The sequence below is a fragment of the Topomyia yanbarensis genome, chromosome 3 (genome assembly GCF_030247195.1).
Source record: "Topomyia yanbarensis strain Yona2022 chromosome 3, ASM3024719v1, whole genome shotgun sequence".
Taxonomy (NCBI): Eukaryota; Metazoa; Arthropoda; class Insecta; order Diptera; family Culicidae; genus Topomyia; species Topomyia yanbarensis.
Window position 1 is genome coordinate 3,401,773 of NC_080672.1, and position 25,935 is coordinate 3,427,707.

A 25,935-nucleotide genomic window follows, 5' to 3' on the forward strand; every position below is an offset into this window, starting at 1 on the left:
AGTTTAATAACTTTTCCTATTGGAGTCGGATCGCTTTGCAGTCTTCAACAAAGTTGTAGATAATAAAATTATCTTCTTAAGTTTCACTTTTGGTGATAATCTGATGTATACAGTGCCACCTAGCGGCGAAAATGTGAGCAAGAGGGTTTTCTCCATGTAAATTGTCGAAAAATCCCATACAAACTTCAAGCACGTTGGTCCGGTAGCTAGACTTGTTCGATTTGGCTCAAATTTGGAGCAGACACTCCTGGTGGGCCTAGGAATCGACTCAGGGGTGGGCCGATGGGGGTAATTTTTTTTCTATCACTCTAGTGTACAGGTCTCGAGAACGTATTTCACGGCTTGATCTGTAGAGGCATCGCAGACTAAATGTGAGTTTTCAAACAACCACAGAAAACAGTGAAACACTAAAAATGTTGGTCAAAATTGTTAAAATAACATTTTTAGTCGGCTATATTGGAATCGCCATTTTCATTTTTTAAAATTTTAATACATGTTAAGGTTAGGTTCAAATTCTTGTTTTTAAACCACAAATTCTTCTTTTGACGATTTTGGATGAAATACCACTTATTTTTAGGAGGGGTCCGCCATATATGACCGGCCATTTTTAGTCATGAAAAACTGACTTCAGATTCGTGATCAGCGATGTCCAAAACACATAATTCTATGCAGTATTGACATTCTACCATGGTTTGGATATTCCAACTAACTTCGAAACCGTTAGAGATTTTACACAAGCTGAATGCTGAAGATTGACGTCTGTTCTCTGTGGTTTGGTGTTCTAGATCGACCCTGAAGCAGCAGACTCTATGCAGTTTCGGTATTCCACGCGCACCTAACCTTAGACAGAACATCGCCAAGGGCGCCATTTTGTTTTTTCGTCTTGAAAAAAATTGTAAATGAAGACGAAAATATAAGTGAATCCTAATACTATTTCCTTATACGATTTTGAATCCTAAAACTATTTCCTTCTATAATTGTTCATTGGCCCGCTAAGAAATCCAAATTTTGCTGACTTTTTTGTCAGTTGAATGAAAACCTCCCCTTAAAGTAAGCTACGTGAATCAGTCGTCTCTTTTGGTCGGATGCCGATCACATATAGATTTATTAGTCACGTCAATATGTATCAATTTTTGCTTCCATCATTCGCTCTTAGATAATTTTATCATGAGAAATCTAATGTGGCTATCAGTAGCAACATTTTAGTCGCTTTACATTATTGTATATATATACACACATGCGCAATGTATTATGAAACAGCAGAGGCGCCAGTTTAAAACCAGCGGTATCCAAGACAAACATAGTAGTCAAAAGCTGCGTCCGGTACCCTCAAATAAACTGCCAGCAGGATGCTAATATCACAGACGGCTTGTGATCCAGGAGTTGAAACAAGGAAGAAGATCTGAACAAAAACACCATCACATCATTAAACGGCATCGAGAGTGATTTCAAGCCCATGTTTCTCCCAGATGAAAGATCTCCACGCAAAATAGCGGGTTGCATGTGCATGATCTGTCGGACACCCACTTAACATTTTTTGTTTTAAGTTTTATATATTATAAAAATATACGATAGATCCAAGGCTTCGTTAAGCTAGCGCTTTGAGCTATGTTATGAGTGGATAAGTCAACGATAGTTTTCAAAGATTTCACTTTGCGAAACATCGCTACTTGGTTTTAAAATTGTCCAAAATTACTATTAGGGACTATGAGACATTAAAATTTGCAGGTTGTCGGTAGATTGTGTTCTTTTATGCACTATGAATGATGAATCATCTAATTAAAATACTTTTAACAATTTGGTGTTTATACAATTTAGAAATAAACCGTTTATTTTTAATTGCGGTTGTGCACTGCTAGTATTGTAGTCTAGGGGCAGATCACTTGTGAAGCATTTTTAAAAATCAGCGAAATGAAATGCAGTTCTTTCCATCATAATAGAAATTCGTCATTTATTTTGCGTTGCGTGTAAAGCGTCAAAACCCTATAAAAAATTAGTCCTATACTCAACAAAACGTCGAACAAAGTGGATCAGCGTAGAACGCTTGTTAATAAATTTTTCTGCGAGGAAGTGTAAAGTTGATGCAAAAATGGGAATTAAATGCATTTTTGCTGATTTTATCCAAATTTGTTATACATCCCTAGAGTGATCTGCCACTAGATTGGAGTAATAAAAAAATCATAAATCATGAACGCGATCAAAATTTATCGAATATCTATCACGTGAGTTTACTGAGCAGATTAGTTTCATTTATGATTTGATATTTTCCACCCCCATTTTTTGATATTGGCGAATGAATTGAATTGGATAGTCTATCGGCCCAGGCGATAATTCAAACATTTACTTGTTTTAATTCAAGCAAAATAAAAAATACAAGATTTATTCTCGTAATGGGAATGAAAATAGTTCTTTTGCATCAGTTGTGAAAAGTAGAATTTAATGCCAGTTTTACCACACCTGTGAATCGGCCGCAAGAAAAAAATTTCATTATATTCTTTTGAAATTACTCTGAAATGCCTTTAGATTGGCTCGCTGAAATATTCTTGTTTACGAAGAAAACTGAAGTTATTTTTTACGCAAATTGTGTCATTGATCGCGATGTACATCGGATTGGAGAGTAACACGAACTTTTGTGATGACAATTCGGTTTGTTGTCTCCTGCACCTCATTTTGGTTTGCCACTTGTTCGGCCATCTCAAATCGTAAACACTTTAAAAATTGCATACTTTTAGCCCCTCCCGAAACAAAATCCTGGCTACGGGCCTGCACTAATCTGATGCTGCTACCAAAAGAGAATATTATTGTCGCGATGACAAGATGGAAAAGAAAGGGAACTTAAAAGGGAGAGGAGAGGAAAAGAGGAAACGGGATTCAGCTACTGGGTCGGGAAAAACCAAACGGTCTTTCCTACTTTAGACGTCGAGTGAACGACACGAATTGTTTAAAAGTAAAAATCTAAAATTGTGAGAATTATAGTGAGGAAAATTATATATATATATATATATATATATATATATATATATATATATATATATATATATATATATATATATATATATATATATATATATATATATATATATATATATATATATATATATATATATATATATATATATATATATATATATATATATATATATATATATATATATATATATATATATATATATATATATATATATATATATATATATATATTGGAAGATTTGTGCTAACGGTATGGTATGATTTGTAGACAGAAAGCTTCGCTGTCTAGTCTTAAAATTCCGCGAACTTAAGACCACAATGTAGACCCAGTAGCCACCTTTGTCCTCAGGACCCGCAATTCTTACTAGCAACAACGTGCGCAAGAGTTAAACGCAGTTGCCTCAGATACTGTCGCTAGCATCCTACCGGATTTCGGCGCAGTTCGTATCTGCACCGTCGCTAACGGCAAAATTAGAGAGGTAATCGAGTCCATCCCCGAAGCGCCCACCACGTGACAAACCCGCTACAGTACCGTGATCGGTATCGTTTTCGTCAGTGTAAGAACCTGGCATCTCGCCGATTCATAAATCACCCCGGAAAATGAGGATTCTGCTCGGCATCACCAGCCGAACAGCTAAGCTTGCTGATAGCAACATTTGCGGTGTCAACGGTACCCACTAACACGTGGGCAGCACCAGCATCACCGTCCGTCGACAGCATCGGCAACCACCTACATACAGCCAGCATCATTGGCAGAAACCGTGGCTGCACAAGCATCTCCCGCAAACACGTTGACAGCGACAGCATCGCCAGCCGAATCGCCAGTAGCAGCAGCAGTAGCAGTATCAGCATCCCGTCACCCGCCGGCCGGCAAACCACACAAAACACACAAACACTGTAAGTTAGATTAATAAAAATCTGTCTAATTAACTTCGCTGAATTAATTGATCTCTTGATCTGTTCGTCCCTGTAAAAGCCGACCCTGAGAGCGAGAACGCTACTCACGGCCGAGCTAGCCACCCTAAAAAAAGCTGTTGTAGAGCCCACCCTCACTAGATCCCCGTGGCTTTGACCAGGGTAGCGTACCAGTTACCTTTGGTATTATCCGGTAATACAAATTAAATTCAAATTTCGTTGTTATGGACTTCACCTTGGCAAGTGCGTCGATCATTTGCTCCGACACAAAATTGCGCCGGAGTCCAACAGCGTTACAATTATGTAGCATAACCACAAGATTCAAGCACATGTGAAGATATTTAATTGAAGTACGCACGCTCATATGCTGGATTATATTTACTAGGAGTGACCGCAAAGTTCTAATATCGGAAGGTCCTAGCATGCGTCGAGAACGAAAATTACCTCTGTGAACGTATGTGTGACGGTTTCTAAGGCCGAATGGTAACGTCTACGTTATCAATACCACGTTTCATAGGCTGTCTCTGTTCACTACCACTAACAGTTTCGACGCATGCTAGGATCTTGTTTAGAGGGACTTGGGAGTGACCGCGAGTTGTTGATGAAAAGAATAAAAAATAATCAACTATCTTCTCATTCAGCCCAAATATTCTTGTAATTGTCTTGGACATCAAAACTGGGACGATAACGATATTTTCATTATAGGGCGTTCTTTTGTTAAATGAGACGTACCTATATTATTGAATATAGTTGTAGTTACGTTATTTCTGCACCACTTCCGAGTAACGAATTCGGGAAGAGTAGCAGAAGTAAAATTCCAAATTAGTTCAGTGCACATTGTAATTTATTGAGTCAACTCTATTTTGTCTGTGAATCTACAGGCATCGAGTATAATGACCACCGTGTGAGATCGCTGATGTACGAGACATTTCCATAAAATTTAATTATTCTAATTGTTTCCATAAATCACGGTTGCTGCTACGGAATAGAACTCTGAATCAAAATTCTGCCAATTCCTGACACTGTAGTGCGTAATGAATTAATTCTAAATTAACTGTCCGGTGGATTCGCTCTGAAGCCATAATGAATCCGACATGTAGCGCAGAGGCAGTAAATTTTGACAGTGTCAGCCGGTCGCTGGTTCGTACTTGATGCAACATAATTCGGGGTGATTCCGAGTGAATATTCAAAACAATCCAATTTCATTCGAATTTCTTCACAGTCTGATTCAAATTCAGTTCAGTGGTCGAACAACTTATTTCGACAATTAAATGCACCAAAACACGATCGGGCTATAAGAATTGAGTATATATATTTAATGTTTATGACCTGCTCAGCCAATCCCAGGGCTGTCTTGTTGTGCCACACTCCGACACCGTAAAATACAATTAAAATCCAATTTCAATCTCATCTTGCAACATTCCCTCCCAATCCACACCACCAGCGATGGGCGGGGGTGGACGACATCGGACACCCGCCCCTCCGACCGGGTCACGGATGATCACGATCCGGAATGTCGAGTGCCGTTTGACACGGTATGCATTTAAATCATTCACACCGCCGTTGGAAGGCGGCATCTATTTGGTTTGGAATCTAGTTCAGTCCGTGTTGGTCGGATGGTGCCCAGTTTTAGTTCTAATGAATATCTTGGATTGTATTGCGTGTCAAATAGGTAAAATATCGAATGTGTGCAATTCAATCCACGCCGGCCAATATTATTAAATCAAAACACTATTATTATTTATCTGTTTTAATCTAATAATTTACTGCAGTACCGGATTACCTGAAATTGTTTTTGTTGCTTACTGGATCGAGAATAAATTGCATCCTGTTTGTTTAAGATGCTGTGCAGGTGATTTGTGATAGTTTGTCGTCCTGCAATAGTAAAGGTGCACACGGCAAAGGCAAAGAACTAGCTTTCGAGTTGAACTTCTTTCAATTATTATAGCAGTTGGAAGATTGGAAATGGGAATTTAAAATATGCATATTCATTCACAGAATTGTATTTGGAGCCAGTTGGAAACGACAGAAGACAGGGTTAGGAATATTAGAAGAGTGAACATTGATAATATGAAGTTTGTTTTCAACCATGTATCAGCATTTTCTTGAATAACTCAGCATTCTAATCAAATCAATTGTAATTAGTATCATGTACAATATGCTTAAATCATATTGAAATGTTCTTATGTCAATTTGGGAGGAAACATGTGTTTTTCTTAATTCAAAATTTTAATACAAACAGATACTAATTGAAAATAGTTCAAAGAACAAATTTTGCATGTCATGTATTGATTCACACTGATTTACCTTTTTGGATCTGCCTCACAACAGTGAATTTCATAAGTTCTTGCGATGCAGCTCGGATGCTGTTGTAGGCCGCTTCTGGCATAAAGTTCAAATCCGTGCGCAGCAGCAGCTTTCTCGCAAGAATGTTCTGGAAATGTAGAAAGAAAAAGAAAATTCAGTTAATGTTATCGGTTTTGATCAATAACTTTTTTCAAGAACCGGATCTCTTTTCATAGCATTTATTTTAAATCATATTCCGACACAACCGCTGTTTTTAAATATTAAAGAAATGGAAATTGCAATATCAATTGTGTTGTGTTAGTTTAATTTACTCTTATATAATTGTGCAAAAAGTACCTAATGCTTTATAATTTTTTTTAAAATGACATATGCGCTATTATGCAAAATGTACATAACAGTTTTTGCAATCGACCGAGACGGTTGTGCCTCCAGGTGGAAGGTTTTGTTCTCGAGAGAGTGACGGAGTGCGAGACGCTGTATGCGTTATTGTGGGAGAGAGAGAGACGAGTTTGTTAAGTGTGAGTCGACAGTTGATACGTCGGAGGCGTGGTCAACGGCATCCTCGACAAGTGGTGTTTTGACAGCAAACCGCGGGTAGACGAATTTGCCTACCGCGGTGGCAGAAATCGACAGTGATCGTGCCTGTACACATAGAAAAAAATATAGTGTATTGGTGTCGTCGGGCAATTCTAATCGACGAGAGGGAAGCGTCACAGGTAGACCCATTTGCTCTATTTGTCTACCGCAGAAGTGGTACGACGAATAAGGAAAACAAGTGGCACCGAAAAGTGCCGCATCGACAGTGGGATTTTCGCAGCAAGCCACAGGTAGCCACATTTGTCTACCGAGGTGGTGGAAACGGAGAGAGCGCGCTTGTGGTGGTGATACCGACGAGCAGCTTAATCGGAGAGAGTTTTGAAGTGTTGCAGGTAGGACTATTTCTCTACTGAAGAAGCAACGCGACGAAGAAGGACAGCAAGTGTCACATTGTCAAACAACGGGCACCGAGTTTACAACGTAACACATGAGGTGTGTTCTACCGGTGTCTTCGTCACCTAATAGATAGTAGATAACAGGTATATTTTTCATTCCTTTTTGTGATAGTTTTTCTTACTAGGTAAAATGGATGAAGAGATGGGAGAACGAGTAACAGACCCTCCCCCTAAGCCTTATGCTGAAAATGTAAATCCGACTAGAATTAAAATTTACCCAGAGTCGTCAACGGGACCATGGATTGTATTTATTAGGCGTAAAGCAAAGGCGCTAAACTACCCATGATCGCATAGTTGTCCCGTTTTCTATGGGATTTCCTATCTTTATGGGACTGATATGCGATCATGGGCAGTAAATATCATTCAAATTTCTAAAGATTTGACTTCGCGATTCTCGGATGTAAAAGAGATCGTCAAAGTTAATAAAGATAAAATACGCATTGTCGTTGGTAGTCTCAAACAAGCCAATGCAATTGCTTCTTGCGAGCTTTTTACGCGTGAATATAGAGCGTATATTCCTTCAAAGGAAATTGAAATTGATGGGGTCATCACAGAATCGAGTTTGACTGTTGATGACTTAGTTAAGCATGGGGTTGGTCGTTTCAAAGACACCATACTTAAAGACGTAAAAATACTTGAATGCAAGCAATTGCATTCAGTATCACACGAAGGAGATAAAAAAGTTTATCGACTGTCTGACTCATTTCGAGTGACTTTCGCTGGGTCTGCGCTGCCCAACTATGTCATTATCGATAAGATTCGTCTCCCTGTTCGCCTTTTTATTCCTCGTGTAATGAATTGCCTTAATTGCAAACAGCTTGGCCACACAGCCACTTACTGTTCCAATAAGGCACGGTGTGGCAAATGTGGGGGTTCTTATCAAGAGGATACATGCAATGAAAAGTCAGAAAAATGTTTAATGTGCGGAGAAAACTCACATGAGCTCTCTGCATGCCCCATTTATAAATTGCGTGAGGATAAAATTAAACGATCCTTGAAGGAGAGGTCTAAGCGCTCCTATGCAGAAATGTTGAAAAATGCTACCCCTAAACCCATCTTCTTAGAAAACACTTACGCATCTCTATTTTCGGAACAGTCTGACTCTGACGGAGCGTGCGAAGGTACATCATTTGTTTTACCCGGAAATTCCAGAAAAAGAAAACAGTCTTCTTTTCCCAAGCTGCCAAGAAAGGGCCTTAAAATTTCTCCACCAATAGATAAACTGCGCCCAAAACCGAAAAATTCCGATTCAAAACCGAAATCAATTCCGCCCGGTTTTGGGAACGTACAATCCAAACAGAACACCATTACTGGAAATAATAAAATTTCGACTACCTCTGAGCCTCAGCCGGGGGTAGGATTATTGAAATTTTCTGAAATTGTTGATTGGATTTTTAAAGCATTCAATATTTCTGAACCACTAAAGAGTATACTTTCAGCTTTCCTCCCAACAATTAGAACATTTTTAGAGCAGCTGATTGCTCAATGGCCCATCCTTGCAGCGATTGTATCTTTCAATGGGTAATTCACCTCCTCCAATGAAAGATTCCATCACTGTTTTACAGTGGAATTGCAGAAGTATCATACCTAAAATTGATTCCTTAAAAATTTTACTGCATAATTTAAAATGCGATGCTTTTGCTCTATGTGAAACATGGCTTACCTCAAACATTAATTTCAACTTAAATGATTTCAACATTATTCGCCTAGACCGAGACACCCCGTATGGAGGAGTGCTTCTAGGAATTAAAAAGTGCTATTCTTTCTATAGAATTAACATCCCCTTGTTTGCGGGCATTGAGGCTGTAGCTGTCCAAACGAACATTAAAGGCAAAGACATGTCTATCGCTTCTATATATATACCTCCCAAAGTTCAAATTGGACAACGTCAAATTTTTGAGGTAGTGGAATCCATGGCTGCTCCGCGTCTGATACTGGGAGACTTCAACTCGCACGGAGTATTGTGGGGTTCCCTCTACAATGATAATCGATCCTCTTTGATATACAATGTTTGTGACGAATTTAATATGACAGTTTTAAATACTGGCGAAACAACACGCATCCCCAGACCTCCTGCACGTCCAAGTGCATTAGATCTATCTCTGTGCTCGACATCACTTCGGTTAGATTGCACGTGGAAGGTCCGTGATCCTCACGGTAGCGATCATTTGCCAATCGTTGTTTCAATTAACAGTGAATTAGGCCTTACGAATTCAATCAATGTTCCTTATGGCTTAACACGAAATATTGATTGGAAAACATACGAAACATTAATTTCCACTTCTCTTGCTTCGACAGAAGAGCTACCCCCTACCGAAGAATATGAATTCTTAGCGGGTTTAATTATTGAAGCAGCAGAACAAGCCCAAACGAAATGCAATCCTGGAATGACAATAAATAGACGGCCCCCTAATCCTTGGTGGGACAAAGAGTGCTCTGATGCATATGAAGCTAAACAAGTTGCCTACAAAGAAATTATGAAACAGAAAGGGGGTATACGTGAGAACTTTGAAAATTATTTCATTTTGCAAAACAAATTTGACAGTATACGTCGTGCCAAAAAGTCTAGTTATTGGAGACGCTTCGTTGATGGCTTGTCAAGAGAAACATCAATGAGTACTCTTTGGAACACAGCCAGAAGAATGAGGAATCGAAACGTGACTAATGAAAGCGAAGATTTTTCGAATCGTTGGATATTTAATTTCGCCAAGAAAATTTGTCCCGATTCTGCTCCTGCGCAGAAAATCACTCGCGATGCTCCCACAAGTAACGATTTCATAGATTCGCCTTTGACAATGATGGAATTCTCAATTGCACTCCTCTCATGCAACAATAATGCTCCGGGACTAGACAGAATTAAATTCAACTTGGTGAAGAATCTGCCTGACCTAGCAAAAAGACGCTTGTTGAATTTATTCAATAAGCTTCTTGAGCAGAACATTGTCCCGCACGACTGGAGACAAGTGAGAGTTATCGCAATTCCAAAACCGGGAAAACCAGCCTCCGATCATAACTCGTATCGACCGATTGCAATGCTATCCTGCATCAGGAAATTGTTGGAAAAAATTATCCTACGACGTCTCGACAATTGGGTTGAGGCGAACGGCTTGCTATCAGATACCCAGTTTGGTTTTCGGAGGGGAAAGGGAACGAATGATTGTCTGGCGCTACTTTCGTCAGAAATCCAACTCGCTTACGCAAAAAAAGAACAAATGGCGTCTGTGTTCTTAGACATAAAAGGAGCATTCGACTCAGTCTCCATTGATGTTCTCTCGGAGAAGCTACATCAATGTGGTCTTTCACCGATATTAAATAATTATTTATACAATTTATTGTCAGAAAAGCACATGCATTTTTCATATGGCGATTTGGCGACACTCAGAATAAGTTACATGGGCCTCTCACAAGGCTCTTGTCTAAGCCCCCTTCTCTATAATTTTTACGTGAATGACATTGATAATTGTATTGTCAGCCCATGCACTTTAAGACAACTTGCAGATGATGGCGTGGTTTCTGTTACAGGACCAAAAGCTATAAATTTACAACAACCATTGCAAGATAGCTTGGATAATTTATCAATTTGGGCTTTAAAGCTGGGCATCGATTTCTCTACGGAGAAAACAGAGTTGGTCGTTTTCTCAAGGAAGCGTGATCCGGCTCAGCTTCAACTTCAGTTGGTTGGTAGAACGATAGCCCAAGTCATGACCTTTAAATATCTCGGAATTTGGTTCGATTCTAAAGGTACATGGGGAGGCCACATTAGGTATCTGATAAAGAAGTGCCAACAAAGGATAAATTTTCTGCGAACAATAACTGGATCATGGTGGGGTTCTCATCCAAGTGACATGATAAGATTGTATCAAACAACAATACTTTCAGTAATGGAATATGGGTGCATCTGTTTCCGTTCAGCTGCGAACACTCACATTATTAAACTGGAACGGATACAGTATCGTTGTTTACGAATCGCCTTAGGTTGCATGCAGTCAGGCCCGTAGCCAGGATTTTGTTTCGGGAGGGGCTTAAAAAAATTTGCATAAAGCTTTTAATTCTGACAATTTGATATAGTCACTAGAAACTAAATTAAATTTTGAAATGTTCATATTGAAATCAATTCCAAATCAAAGACAATCCTAAAAATATGTTCATTGTCACAAGAAAGGTTATAGTACTTACTCTCGTTACAACAAAGTATATTCTAGAGTTCACAGTATTTATGCGCTAACCGAATATGACAATGCTTGACGGTGCTGGAAAACACTAGGTGTTCCAAGCTACACCTTTAAAAGGCGTAGAAGATGCTAAACCGAAATGAGTAGAAAAATATCCATAAAATGTTCGAACGAAGAGAATGTCCAAATTCGTACAAAATCTTCTGATTTAGCAAGCGATTTGTAGATGCGCAGAGACGGTTCAACTTCTATTTTCTTTGTCTGGTGTTCTGCGAGTATTACCAGTTCCAAGGCATCATGCTAACACAATTTTTTGATATATTCTATTTAAATGAAACTATTTTCAAGACTAGCCTTGGTCGGATAGATTAGAACCCCAGTTAGGAAGGATTTTTGGTAATCAATAGGATCAAAATATAAATTTAAATGATTAAATCAACTGAAGGAAACTGCCCACAATTTAATTGATTAAAGAAAATTGTCTACAAATCGAATGAAAACACTGATTACTAATATCTTCTAATTTTCCTTCAAATCGCCAGTCGCCGTGCATGTGTCGTTCACCGTGCAGTTTCAAAATCACGAAATTTAAAGAACTAGCTCCCTAAATCCATCGGAGAGATCCAGATCCCAAATCCTTTCGTTTCATCGTTTTATTGAAACATTCCAACTAAAGTTGAATCAAAATTTTAAATACACCGTAAGTTGATCATATAACGTGCACTGGTGCCAAACAAATGTCCTCAACTACTTATTCTCGTTTTGTTGGTAATAGTTTTATATTATTTCTAAATTGTGACGTATTTAGATAGGTATTTTTACGGTGACTATGAGGGCGGTTTTCATTTTGATAAAAAAAAACAGGATTTGAAGTCACGTCAAATCCACCTAAACGCACGGTAACTGGGGACTTGACGGTACGTGAAATTTGTTAAATGTATTACCAAAAGAACTAGAAGGTCTACCTTCTGATGTCGCAAAAAGCAGAAGCAAAAAAAATTGCTACGCTATAGCAGGCTACAGGCACCAGTGAATCAAGCTAGCTATTGTTCTATATCAGTGCACATACAAATTGTATCGTTGCCCCCGGCTGCGGAGTAAAATGAGTTTGCCAAATGAAGCAAAAGTGCCTGTGCTACGGGATAACACGAACAGTTAAGGAAGTGGAACAATTAGTTAAAGTGAAAATGGAGCTTAATCTCGCTGAAGTTACCTACATTCAGCTACATCACGTAAAAACTGTGTTTTGATCACGTTTAGAAGCTTAGCACAGGCCGAAAACTTTATTGCAAAGAACAACATGCAACACGAGGTCGAATTTAATAACACCAGAATCAAGATCCCCGTGCATATGGAAAACGACATGGTGGACGTGCGTATCCATGATTTGGCCCCGCGCACGAAGGAGGATTTCATCAAACAAATCATGTCGCAATATGGAGAAGTAGAATCTATTACGAATGACACCTGGAGAAATTTTTTCTCCGGCATTCCCAATGGCGTTCGTATTGTGAGAATGCGAGTGACTAAACCAATACCTTCTTACATGACTATCGAATGCAAATCACCGAAGGATGGCGTGACCTATAAGCAAACAACGCTAATTACATATCCCGGGCAGACCCCAACATGCCAATTCTGTAACTATACAGCCTACTACGGAAAAACATGCGCCGAAGCAACTAGTCAAAACTCATCTACTACAGCCAACTCTAACAAGCAGCCACCGATACCTTCAGATAAACCTAAAACAACGATCCAATTACCCAATAATGCAGGTACAACGACCACGACAACCGCTCCCAAACCAACAACTAGCATCGCCAATAAAGAAGCAAATACCGATGAAGACCGATATACAACAGCGACCCATAAGAACAAGAAACAAATAAGAACCTCTGATCGTGAACAGGAAGAAAGCAGTACCGATGACGACATGGACGGGAACGATAACGCGAGAGAAGGCAGACTGAATGACCACCAAGCGGCCTCACCGCCAAGGAAAAAGATCTCAACACGCAGCAGCAAACTGCGTCAACAAGATCTGGCAGACCGACATTCTTAGAATTTTTTTATTTTTACTTATTGTAAAAAAAATTAAAAGACCCACGGATCAGTTGTGCTAACGCATTGAGCCGCTTCAAATAAAATTTTAGATTGAAAAAAAAAGAAATATTATAAATATGAACAAGCTCAATAATTTCAGCATCTCTTTATTCCGACACATGGGTATACATCGCACTTACTTCACCTCTGCCGAAGAGTAACGTAGGTGTAAGGCCAACTTTCTTTGATGATTTCTGTTGTTCTGTAGTTGAGTGCCCAGAAAATATCGAACAGCTGCCCTTGGGTCGATTTCAATTTATTTATTATTTTTTCTCTCTTTTTCTTCGTGATCTCTGCTCATCTCTCTCATTTTATTCCATAACGAACACAAATAAAACGAAAACATGAAATCGAAACATTAATCTCAACTTATTGACTGTAGACTCAACTAGTTACAACATTTTAGTCGCTCTCCGTGATAGGCTACTGATGTTTGTTCACTGTATCGCCACGTCGTTTTTAGACTTACATGGACATTAATTGGAAACCATCGAAAGAGACAGAAATGCTGCTGCTTACAACATTAAGTTTATTATGATTGATTGACTAATATGTGGTTTAGCATCTATTGACATCCGTTGAAAAGTAAGGATAAAATCACAACAGATAGTCCTACCGCTACTATGTACGTTTCTGTATGTGAACAACATTAGTAATATACGACGGTATACAATTCTTGGGTTGATGAACACCTCAGAAAAACCGCTGTTTTACCACTTTTTGGCTTGTTTATTTTTTGGCATTTTTCTTGCTTATTGTTCGATTGTTTAAAATATCACTACTTTGCGGACTAATAATGTTTAAATACGGACCGCATTCTCCGCATAAAATGAAATTGAGTGTCAACAGAAATACTATTGCATTAAAATGACGCGAAAACAAAAACTGTCTTCTCGACTATATTGTCATCAACTAACGGAAATGTTTTTGTCTAGCACGCTTGAGTGAGATGCCTGATGTTTCTACTAAGCGTACAGTGCACTAACCTATTACAGAAATTCAATCTGCTTATGCTTTAACTAACTTTATTCTGGCTAATATATAACATAATATCTGAGTTTTGTTAGACACAACCACTAGCGATAAAGTTCTCATTTTGGGACAGTTTTTGAGCTCACTTTTCTATAAAACTTCTGCAATTTTATTATATATTTCGTTTATTTTATTCGGTTCAATGCATTAGCTAAATGAAGCCTTGTGTCTTCAATATATTTCCATGATGTGAACAATGAAAGTGATAAAACGTAAATGGTTGTCCTACAGATCTCGTGCGAACAACTAGCGATTGCATGTGGAGAACTATTTACTAGGCTGAGAAATATTTTTCCTAACCAACAGTGTCGCGGTGGTGTTCATTTCTATCTCGTACACTTCCTTATCATCATAGTGGTTACTGCCATGTCCATGTTCGCGAATTTCTGACGGGTCACGAGTGTCGACTTCCTCAATGATGGTGCCGACCGTTGATTTTGAGATACTAGACGCAGTTTTTGCCGTCAATATTATCCGAACAGCAGCCAAAATTTGGCAAATGTTTGTTTTTCAGGAAATGGTTTTGGAGACTATGTATATGCAAAGATATAATGTGTAAAATAATACTATCGCATTCATATGTCATATGGAAATATGTCTGTTCACCTAGATTTTCACCACAAAAACACCATTTAATATACTTCCTAGATGTGTCCTTTATAATGAATACCATTTTTTCCAAATGTGACAGGAATCTTTTAATAGCCACGGTGTAAGTAAGTGGTATCAGATCTTGTAGCCGAGCATTGATTTTCTCATCGTCCATATATATGAGGATCAACCACATGTTACAAGTTGTTATGCAAAATGACTGGTTTCGCCTGGGCTAATTTGTTAAATGGCATCAGCACTGAACGCCTGACATGGTTAAACTCGTTAAAGGCGATGTTCGTAAGCATAACCTCCATAATCACCTTCAGCAAATATTTCACATCATTAATGTTGCTCCAGCCAAATACGGAGGCTATTGACTTCAGGTCTTTTCGCATAAGATCGATCTTATGCGAAAAGACCTGAAGTCAATAGCCTCCGTATTTGGCTGGAGCACTACTTCTTGCTTCTGCGACTCAATCATTCGACAGATCCCCACAGCAAGAATTAAAGTAACAGTTTCGTTTGTCTTCCGACGAGTCACACAATATGAAGGGAACTGTTTTATCACACTCAGCATACTGAGTAGATATCCTGACCGCTGTCTTCGGTGGTTCGAAATAGCAATCTTCCTCACAATTCTCGCATTAATTTGTTGAAACCAAACAAGATACAATTTTTTTAAGAGTCACCGAAAAACATGTTGTTTCTTAAATTTATTTTTGAAAATTTTCGGGGGGGGCTTTAGCCCCCTAGCCCCCCCTCTGGCTACGTGCCTGCATGCAGTCGACCCATACGATGAGTCTTGAAGTACTAGCGGGAGTTCTTCCTTTAAAAGACCGATTTTGGGATCTCTCCTCTCGTTTACTTATTCGATGTGAGGTTATGAACCCACTGGTAATTGAAAATTTTGAAAGACTTGTCGAGCTTCAACCCCAAACCAGATTCATGACAGTGTATTTCAATCACATGTCACAAGAAATAACGCCTGCTAGGTATGTTCCCACATACGTCAATATACTAGATATTCCTGAATCCACTTTATTCTTCGACACGTCCATGCAAGCAGAGATTCGTGGAATTCCGGATCATCTACGCTCGCGGGAGATCCCTAAAATATTCACAAGTAAATATCAACACATAGACTGCCTTAAAATGTTTTACACTGATGGGTCACGAATCAGTGAGGCCACTGGTTTCGGTATTTTCAACAATAATTTTTCAATTTCTCTCAAACTTGCAGAACCCGCCTCTGTTTATATAGCGGAACTAGCAGCAGTTCACTATAGTTTTCAAATAATTAATACTTTACCCCCGAACCATTACTTTATCCTCACTGATAGTCTCAGCACAATTGCAGCTCTACGCTCAAAGAGGATTGATAACCACGATCCATTCTTTTTGGGGAAGATACGAGAATCTCTGAGTAACCTGACAAGAAAATGTTATAAATTTACCCTAGTGTGGCTCCCCGCCCATTGCTCTATTGCGGGCAATGAGAAAGCTGATAATTTAGCCAAGATTGGTGCACTAGATGGTGAAATATATGAAAGACCCATCGCTTACAATGAATTTTATAGCGCTTCTCGACAGAGGACACTTGCTAGTTGGCAAACATCTTGGGACAATGGAGATATGGGACGATGGCTACACTCAATTATCCCTAAAGTATCAACGAAGGCATGGTTCAAAGAATTGGATGTAAGTCGGGACTTCATCCGTGTGATGTCTAGGCTCATGTCCAATCATTATACTTTAGATGCGCATCTCCGTCGTATTGGGCTCGCTGAGGGTAATCATTGTGCTTGTGGAGAAGGTTACCATGACATTGAGCATGTTGTTTGGTCCTGCACTGAATATCGTGAAGCCAGATCACAATTAGTAGATTCTTTACAAGTCCGAGGAAGACCAATCCATGTTCCTGTTAGAGACATCCTGGCGTATCGCGATCCTCTATACATCTTATCTATCATTTTCTAAAAACAGCATCTGTCAAAATTTAATTAAATTCATCTCCTCATACTCTCATCCAAGGCTAATCATTCACAAATTATAGTGTCCTAGAATATTTAGTTTTTAAATTTAGACAATAACAGAAAAAAGTAAATAAATACACCCGAAAATACTAGATCATTATGAAATACAACAATGTAAGGAAAAAAGCAAACAATAAAGTGATTTCAGTGTTAGTTTTAGACAAAGTACTAGTATAGTTAAAATTAGTCTTAAGGATTTTTGTAACGTGCTATGTAAAAAAAAGAAACTGGCGTAAAAAGCTTTTGCAAATGCCGTGTCAAATAAACGTATGGAAAAAAAAAATTATGCAAAATGTTTATTAAGGTTTCATATATGAAATAAAAATTTACGAGTGTAAGGTGTCAATAATGGCGGCTCCATCAAAACGTGTTCTGAAAATCGACCTCATCTTTGGGCACGATACCAGGGCTTGGATTGTGAAGCTTCAAATGACCGAATATAGCGATTCCCTCCCTTGCATGAGAGCACTCATTCTCATGCGTAAATGAGAACCTATGTCTGACGCAAACAGTTAAACGTGAGAAAGCTGAGTACTTGAATGAACTTACCCTCCCGGCGAGAGCAAACTCTTGCCTTCCCGAAAGCAGATGTATAACGAAATAAACTTTCTCAAAACTGAAAAGTTACGTCTCTCTTGCATCGACTATGCGCTGCCCGATGACACTCTTCATGAATACACTTGCACGTTGAACTGGTATACGTCGAATGCTTCATTATCAGAGGCGGATCCTGAAATTTTTTTCGGGAGGGGTCTGAAATTTATATGAAAGTATGAAAATTGTACAATTCCTAATAAGTAATAAGTTTACTTAATGAATGTCAGTCTTGTTGGTCTAATCTGGATTGAACTAATTTTGAGTTTAAAACTAATATAAAACTGAAACTATTTAGAAATTTCTCAGCAAGTATAAAAAATTCGGAGAGGGTCCGGACCCCCAAGACCCTCCCCCTGGATCCGCCACTGTTCATTATCGTTAGTTTATAATGAGAATGAGGCGTGCTGCTTCACGCCTTACTACATGGGATGAAGCGAACATTTTTTTACCACTTTGACTGGTGAAAATACGAGAATGAAAGCGTTCGTCATATCGATTCTTATCATTTACGTACAAGAGAAGAATTTTGGCGCGTCCGGGCGGTACACGAAGCGGTAGAAGCTTTGGACCTTCGGCATTGGGGGCATTAACCGGCGCATAGCCAAACCGTTTACGAACTTTTCGGATGCCACATTTACACCTGCCTCCCCGCTGAGTCCAATGGCCATCACGCTTTTCGATCCGAAATATTGCATAGGGCGTTTGTAGAAAATATAATGAATAAAGGAACCCGGAGCTATTAGGAAGGTGCTGGGTCATTAGGCCGAAAGCCGGTAGGCCGAATGTCGTTCGGCCGAATGCCGTTAGGCCGACTTCATTAGGCCGAAAGGGTCATTAGGCCGAAGGCCATTTGGCCGAACGGGTCATTAGGCCGAATGGGTCATCAGGTCGAATGGGGAATTAGGTCGAATGGGTCATTAGGCCGAATGGGTCATTAGGCCGAATGGGTCATTAGGCCGAATGGGTCATTAGGCCGAATGGGTCATTAGGCCGAATGGGTCATTAGGCCGAATGGGTCATTAGGCCGAATGGGTCATTAGGCCGAATGGGTCATTAGGCCGAATGGGTCATTAGGCCGAATGGGTCATTAGGCCGAATGGGTCATTAGGCCGAATGGGTCAGTGGGCCGAATGGGTCATTAGGCCGAATGGGTCATTAGGCCGAATAAACCAAAGAGAATGATAAATATGTATTGCGGTTGTAACTGAAAACTTTCAATGAAGGGGGACTTTTTACGATTTTTTTAAAACTTACAATAATAATGTTTAGAATATTTACAACACCTTTCTCGTTGCTGTAAGGGAACAAATAAGTGAAAGCGACGCCTAATGCGGCTACGCCACATCGCTTTATGTCAAGTGCTGTCCGACATCGCTCCGCTCCGTCGGACTTAAACTAAAAAAAAGCCCCTATGTTTGAGTAATCCGGGCAAACGAGTGGATCACAGGTTTTCTTGCGAGAGGCCGCCGCTTCCGACGGCGGGTCGGCGGCCACCTCGTCCGGCGGATCCTCAGCGGCTTTACGCCGCTTCGGATCCTTGTCCTCGGTTATGCGGCTAGGCCGCATGCGCTAGAGCAGTGTAACAACCGAAAAATAGTTATAGCTAGTGGTTATATTAAGTTAAACTGATTTTTTTATTTTAATTTTCTTTTATTGCCAATGCTTTTTATAAATGGGATTTTATTTTGAAATATCAATCATTGGCAATATACTTTGGGGTTGATTTTCTGATGAACGGTACATTCTGAGAAATTTTTTCCGGATATTGATATTATAATCAGAATGGTTTTGTTTGGTAATTTCTAGGGAAAACTCTTCGACATTATATTTTCTAGGGAATGTTTAGCTAAAACTTATAGAACCACGTTGGACTCCATCTGATTGCAGTTAACATCGTATATTTTATTTCGGGAATGATTCCTACAAAAGCAATAATATATTCATTAATTGCATAGGTATTAAAATTTTTAACGACTTTACGGAGTCGTTCATTCTTCTGAGCGTATTCATTCCTCTGTGCGGTTCTTCCTCCAACAAGGAACACATTCGCCCACACACTACCAGCTATCTGTCCAAACGAAGTTCGTCAATCGTCTTCCATGTTCTCACATGCGGTGCTCCAACAAGTTTCGACTGGTTATGCCACGTTTCGACCTGGTTTGTTGATAATTCAATACATTGGAATATACAGATCAAAAAGACGGAGGGTATATAGGAAGACAGCGCAGCGGGGACTAACTAGCTAACGATCAGAGGTTAATCGAGACTACCAACTCACAAAGAAGTATTCCAAATTCCATGGTACATCGTATACTAGATCTTTTGAAGTAAAGAAGAAAGAACGGTCCCTTCAGTTTTTGCGGCCTTGACAAACAAATTTGATGATCGAATTTTCAATCAGGCTCGTAAAGCAGGTAGCAATTGTTTATTGTTCGTTGCTAAGCTCGTTTCTAGGATCGTTGCTATATGCATCTGTTATTTTTTACGAGCAAAAATGCGTAAAGATATTTAAATCATGCAACTCCACCGAGATTGGGAGAAAGTAGCTCGTTAAATGGACTAGGAAAATCTTCAATAGAATGGTGAAGCGTGAGGGAATTAAGTACTCAAAGGGAGGTTCCACTTGTACTCGTAAAGAAATTTTATGACGAGATGTTTTGAGGCGCTTGCTAATATTAAAACTGATAGCGAATATGCGTCATTGTGCCAGAGAGACCTTATGACGCACTAGGGGTACGTTGTAAACATCGGAAACAATTTGGGTTGAAACTTTAATTTTTCGGACGTTATGACATACACTCAATTTTTGATCTCATGACATACGGCTTGTGTATCTTAATGTTCCGGATGATACATGCAATGCTAATGAATAACGTATTGGTATCCGCAATCAGCAAATTAAAAAAAAGTTTCTAAATAAAATACATATAAATAAACCCATCACAACCGATGTTAAGGAATATACAGCACTCTCCAGAGAAAAGCCAAGCACCTTCGATTATCAACGCGTCATCTCAGTAAGTCTCTGAAACGATGCTTTTAATCAAATGACATTCAGCGCAATGGTACATACGTCCTAATGAGCCATTTGGCCCTACTGCCTCATTCGGCCTAACGACCCATTCGGCCTAACGACCCATTCGGCCTAATGACCCATTCGACCTAATGACCCATTCGACCTAATGACCCATTCGACCTAATGACCCATTCGGCCTAATGACCCATTCGGCCTAATGACCCATTCGGCCTAATGACCCATTCGGCCTAATGACCCATTCGGCCTAATGACCCATTCGGCCTAATGACCCATTCGGCCTAATGACCCATTCGGCCTAATGACCCATTCGGCCTAATGACCCATTCGGCCTAATGACCCATTCGGCCTAATGACCCATTCGGCCTAATGACCCATTCGGCCTAATGACCCATTCGGCCTAATGACCCATTCGGCCTAATGACCCATTCGGCCTAATGACCCATTCGGCCTAATGACCCATTCGGCCTAATGACCCATTCGGCCTAATGACCCATTCGGCCTAATGACCCATTCGGCCTAATGACCCATTCGGCCGAATGGCGTTCGGCCTAATGACCCATTCGGCCTAATGACATTCGGCTTTATGACCCATTCGGCCTAATGGCGTTCGGCCTTGCAGCATTCGGCCTAACGGCTTTCGGCCTAATGGCCCGACACCATTAGGAAGGGTGGGGGGGGGGTTGGTTCTCAGAAAATGGTAAAAATTTTTGACGGTCGTAGAAATTCGTGGAAGCGCCATTCTGAAACATCAATTTTTACAGATGGATCTCATTCTAGTTTTTTTAGAAAGGAGATACGTGTTTCAGTTCAATTCTAAAATTGTCAAAGTTTCAGATTTGCACTGAAATAACACTGAAATTTTTTAAATGATTTTATTTGTTTGGCTTTATTATCCACTGCCATGGTCAAATAATATACAATGTGGGTTTAGGGCCCAATTCTCTCTGCAGGCACCCTTCTTTTGTTGCTATATTTTCAATTAGATCCACGCTAACACTCACTAACACAAATTGCTTATTCTCTCATATACACTAACAATCTCTCATTCCAAACGTACAAACGTGGCCTACGCGATAACACAAACCTGGTCACAAATACGGACGCCCGCGATCTCGCCAATATTCAAACACCCCGATTGATTAGGTAAACGTTGGAACCTAAGAACCTAAGCTCGCGCAATCATGAATCGGTTACATCCGGAAGTCTCCGCCCTTGATCCTAGCAGCCCAAATTCATGCCTTTAGTTGGACCAATAGAAATAAAAACTAGACAAGACGTCCACGCGCGATCATTGAAGAATACGCGAACATGCGAATGGCCACACGCTTATAAAAATAATGTGTCCACGCGAAGTTACATACATACTAGCACACGCGACAAAAACGTCCACATACAAATGCTCGAGTCCTTCGCGATCATCCACGCACGACCACACCCACGATCTCGTAAAAAGTATAACACCCCGGTGACTAAGTGAATGGTTTAGCACTTATAAATTAACAATCCCGGTCTCGAGAGTGAACCTCCAAATGCCCGTGTTCGCGCGATCATGAATAGGTTTCGTCCGGAATCCCCTATTCTCGGTCCTAGTAGCATAAGTCCAATGCCTTCAGGTGGACCAATCAAAAATATAAACTACACTAAACTACATAAAAATCGAATGTATACATACAAAGTCACATACACGCGACAAACAAATTTAAAAATGCTTGATCCCTTCGCGACCATCCCCGCCACCTATACCCGCGCTTTTACAAACATTATAACATCCCGGTGATAATATGAACGTCTCAGCACTTGTAATAACTCAAGCGCAGTCTTCAGCGTGAACCTACAGTCCCCCGCACTCGCGCGATCATTCACGTCCGGAAGTCTCTATCCTCGATTCCGGAAGTCTAGGTCCATGCCTTCAATTGAATCAATTAAAAAGAAAGCTCTCATATACACTGGACAACACGGTCCATGGCGACATGACCGGGAAATCTAGTGATATGGAGTAACTCACTCTCTGTCAGAATGTGACCCGTACACCTAAAACTAAATATCAGAATGACGGTCCGCGTGACACATACACACGAGCAGACGCGACAAGCACGTCAACAAACGATACTTCAGCTCTTCACGATCATTTACGCACACCTACATTCGAGATCGCAACACTTCGGTAAGGACGTGAAAGTTTTGGTACTTACGAAGTTACAAACGTGGTCTGAAACGCGAACCCGCAAACGCGCGCGATCATGTCCGGAAATCTTTATCCTCCATTCTAGTAACTTGGGTCCATAGATTCAGTTGTGTCAATCGAAGGGTAAAGCTCATATCAACAAGGTAACACGTTCCTTGGCGACGTGACTGGAAACTCTAGTGATATGTAAGAGCTCTTTTTTCTTTAATCTGAACCGCACACGAGAGATTGAGTATCAGATTCACGGTCCGCGCGCGATCATTCTGGAATACACGCGAATATGCGAAGGCAAGCGGCATTTATATAGAGTTTATGCACGCGAAGTTGCATACACGTTGGCGCACGCGACGTGCAGGGGCACACGCGATCGAACACGTTAACGTACAAATGCTCGAGCTCTTCGCGATGATACACGCGATCGCGAGTCCCTACGCACGCACATACCTGAACCGTACAATGAATATCACATTCAGAATCACGGCCTGCTCTAATTGGCCTAATGCAGTGTTTTAGTGGGCGACATTGCCTGTCACGTCTGCAAATTGTAGTATGTGATTCTGACGGGAGCCCTTCCGAGAATCTAGCTCTACAGCTCTAGTAGGACAACTCTCAAAAAAAATTCGGCACATTATTAATACTCAATAACAATATTAACTCTTCTCTTTATTTTATTTTTATTTATTTTCGGTCTCATGTGTTATATTCTTGTGATGACCTTTTCGAGTTCATACATCCAAGAAGAGCAACATTGCTGCCAACAATGATTCTTCTCTGCCATCAGACGTCGCCTGGTTTTAGAAAAATGGAGATGTATTCTCATACTCGATGGAATCAGATAAGGAGGAACGATCAACAAACTGCAAGTAGTACATTACACATTTCTTATTTTAACGTATAAAATATTATTCGTATTATTGGACAATCAAAAACGGTAACAAAACAACATTTAAAAGAGCTAACATAACATATCGTTTAGTGAAAATATTACTATCTTTGTATTTAACACTCATTATATCAATATATAAACAATCTTTTCTTCTCATCTAATGTAGGTGGGTTAGTTACGTTTTGAGGACCATTGCTCATTTAGAGCGGAGCAGACAAACAGACAAGGGGCACAGGTAAACATCAAAATACCAGCACAAATCTCGAGGTAAGAAAAATGGTATCCTAAATCTATTATTACCCTAGATATATCAAGAAAAGTCGGTTATAATACTGACAATGTACTGACTTATGGACGGACATACTAAATGACCCCTTCCCCGTCCATCATCCCTTCTTCTCCTATGGAGTGCATGTCGTCCGCATGGACCAGCTCAGCCATTACCCAAACTATCCACCTGACCCGAACCCGGACGGACTTAACTATAACTGTTCCACCTGGTTTCGAAGAAAAAAAAATATGTTGTTCCATAACTTGATAGTTTCAATGAAAACCGAAAAACTGATTTATGTTCCAAACACAAAATATCAACATCTAAAACTGAAAAGTATTAAGTGAAGTTGCTGAAAAAACGCCCCAGGGCTCCATTTCATCTCTTTATTAACACGAGAAAGCTAAAAATTGAATCCAATGTAGCAAAACGCTACAGTAATTGGGATTAAAAAAGGATCCTAATTCAGGGTATGATAATTCCTCAAAAAAGAATGGATTCTGGGGGTAAAAAATCTACGGATCTGATCTCATTCAAAAGTGGCCACACTGCTCCGGAGGGTTAAGTGAAATCAGATTCCCATATTTTGAGAACCTCCAAGCAGAGTTCGAAGTTCATTTAATGAAAATCTTTCATATTCGTCTACACTTGTCTTCAATATTCGTTACTGCTACAGACGACATCAAACGAAGCTAGCAGTCCTTCACTATATGCAAGACTTCATTCACTTCCGATTATTATACGAAGCGAACGTGGAACAACGAATCGAATGAAGTAAAGTGAACCCTGACACAATGTAAGCGATACAAAATATTGTTTTATGTGTTTTCTAATATTTTACTGGATAGTATAATAAATGTTATTGAACGACATTTAATTGAATGAGTCACACTTTCGATAAATATTTATTCCGTTCAACGTGATTAACGTTCATTTTAGTCAAAAGAAACATTCGTTTTTACAACTCTTCCCCCAAGAACACTTGAGGGAAATAATCAAGTGATTCTGAGTAACTGGAAAACTGAGAATCCTCCGACTCACCGACACATCTATAGGGACTGTGAATTTGTATCAAGGCAAAGGCATTGGTAATATTCGATACAAGCAAGGCAACGTAGACTAGTCAGAGAAGAATTAAATTTTTCATTCACTTGATGATGCATTCAAATTCAGGGCATCCGGCTACCGAGAGAAATTTACGAATGTGAGTGTTGTTTAAATTTCGAACTTGCCCGATTTACATAATCGTCTAAGCAACTGTAATAAAAAGATGTTGAGACAAAAAACTTTAATGGTAATGAATAATAATTTATAAAAAGGTAGATACGATCAGAATTCAGACAAGACACGAATTAAAAATAAAAATGAATAGACACAAATCCTGGTTTTGCATAGCCAGCAACCTACATCACTTGTGCTTTCATGTAGCTAATCCGAAGCTTTGACAGCTTATTAGGAAACCAAATGCAACAGTTTGAGCAGTATGCTGCAAGAAAAAATGAATTTTGCTATACCCAAAAAGTTCCTCGACCCCACAAAAACCACACCCGTCGTCCCTGATAATATTTATTTACTACCCTCTTATACCGCTACAACCCACAGCATGCCATGAACGGCAACGATAAAACAGCACCCCAGACAGATGAAAAAAGAGCATGGCACACTTAATGATCCTGTTTGTTTCACTAAACGCTGGACAATCAACTAACAAGTTCAATTTCACACATATAACTTTCACACCACGTCGGCTACATTTTTCGCTCAATCTTGATAATAAAGTGCTTAGTAATCCCTCCGGGTTCGCTCGTTCTACCTGCACCTCCGCCAGTTCACCTGCA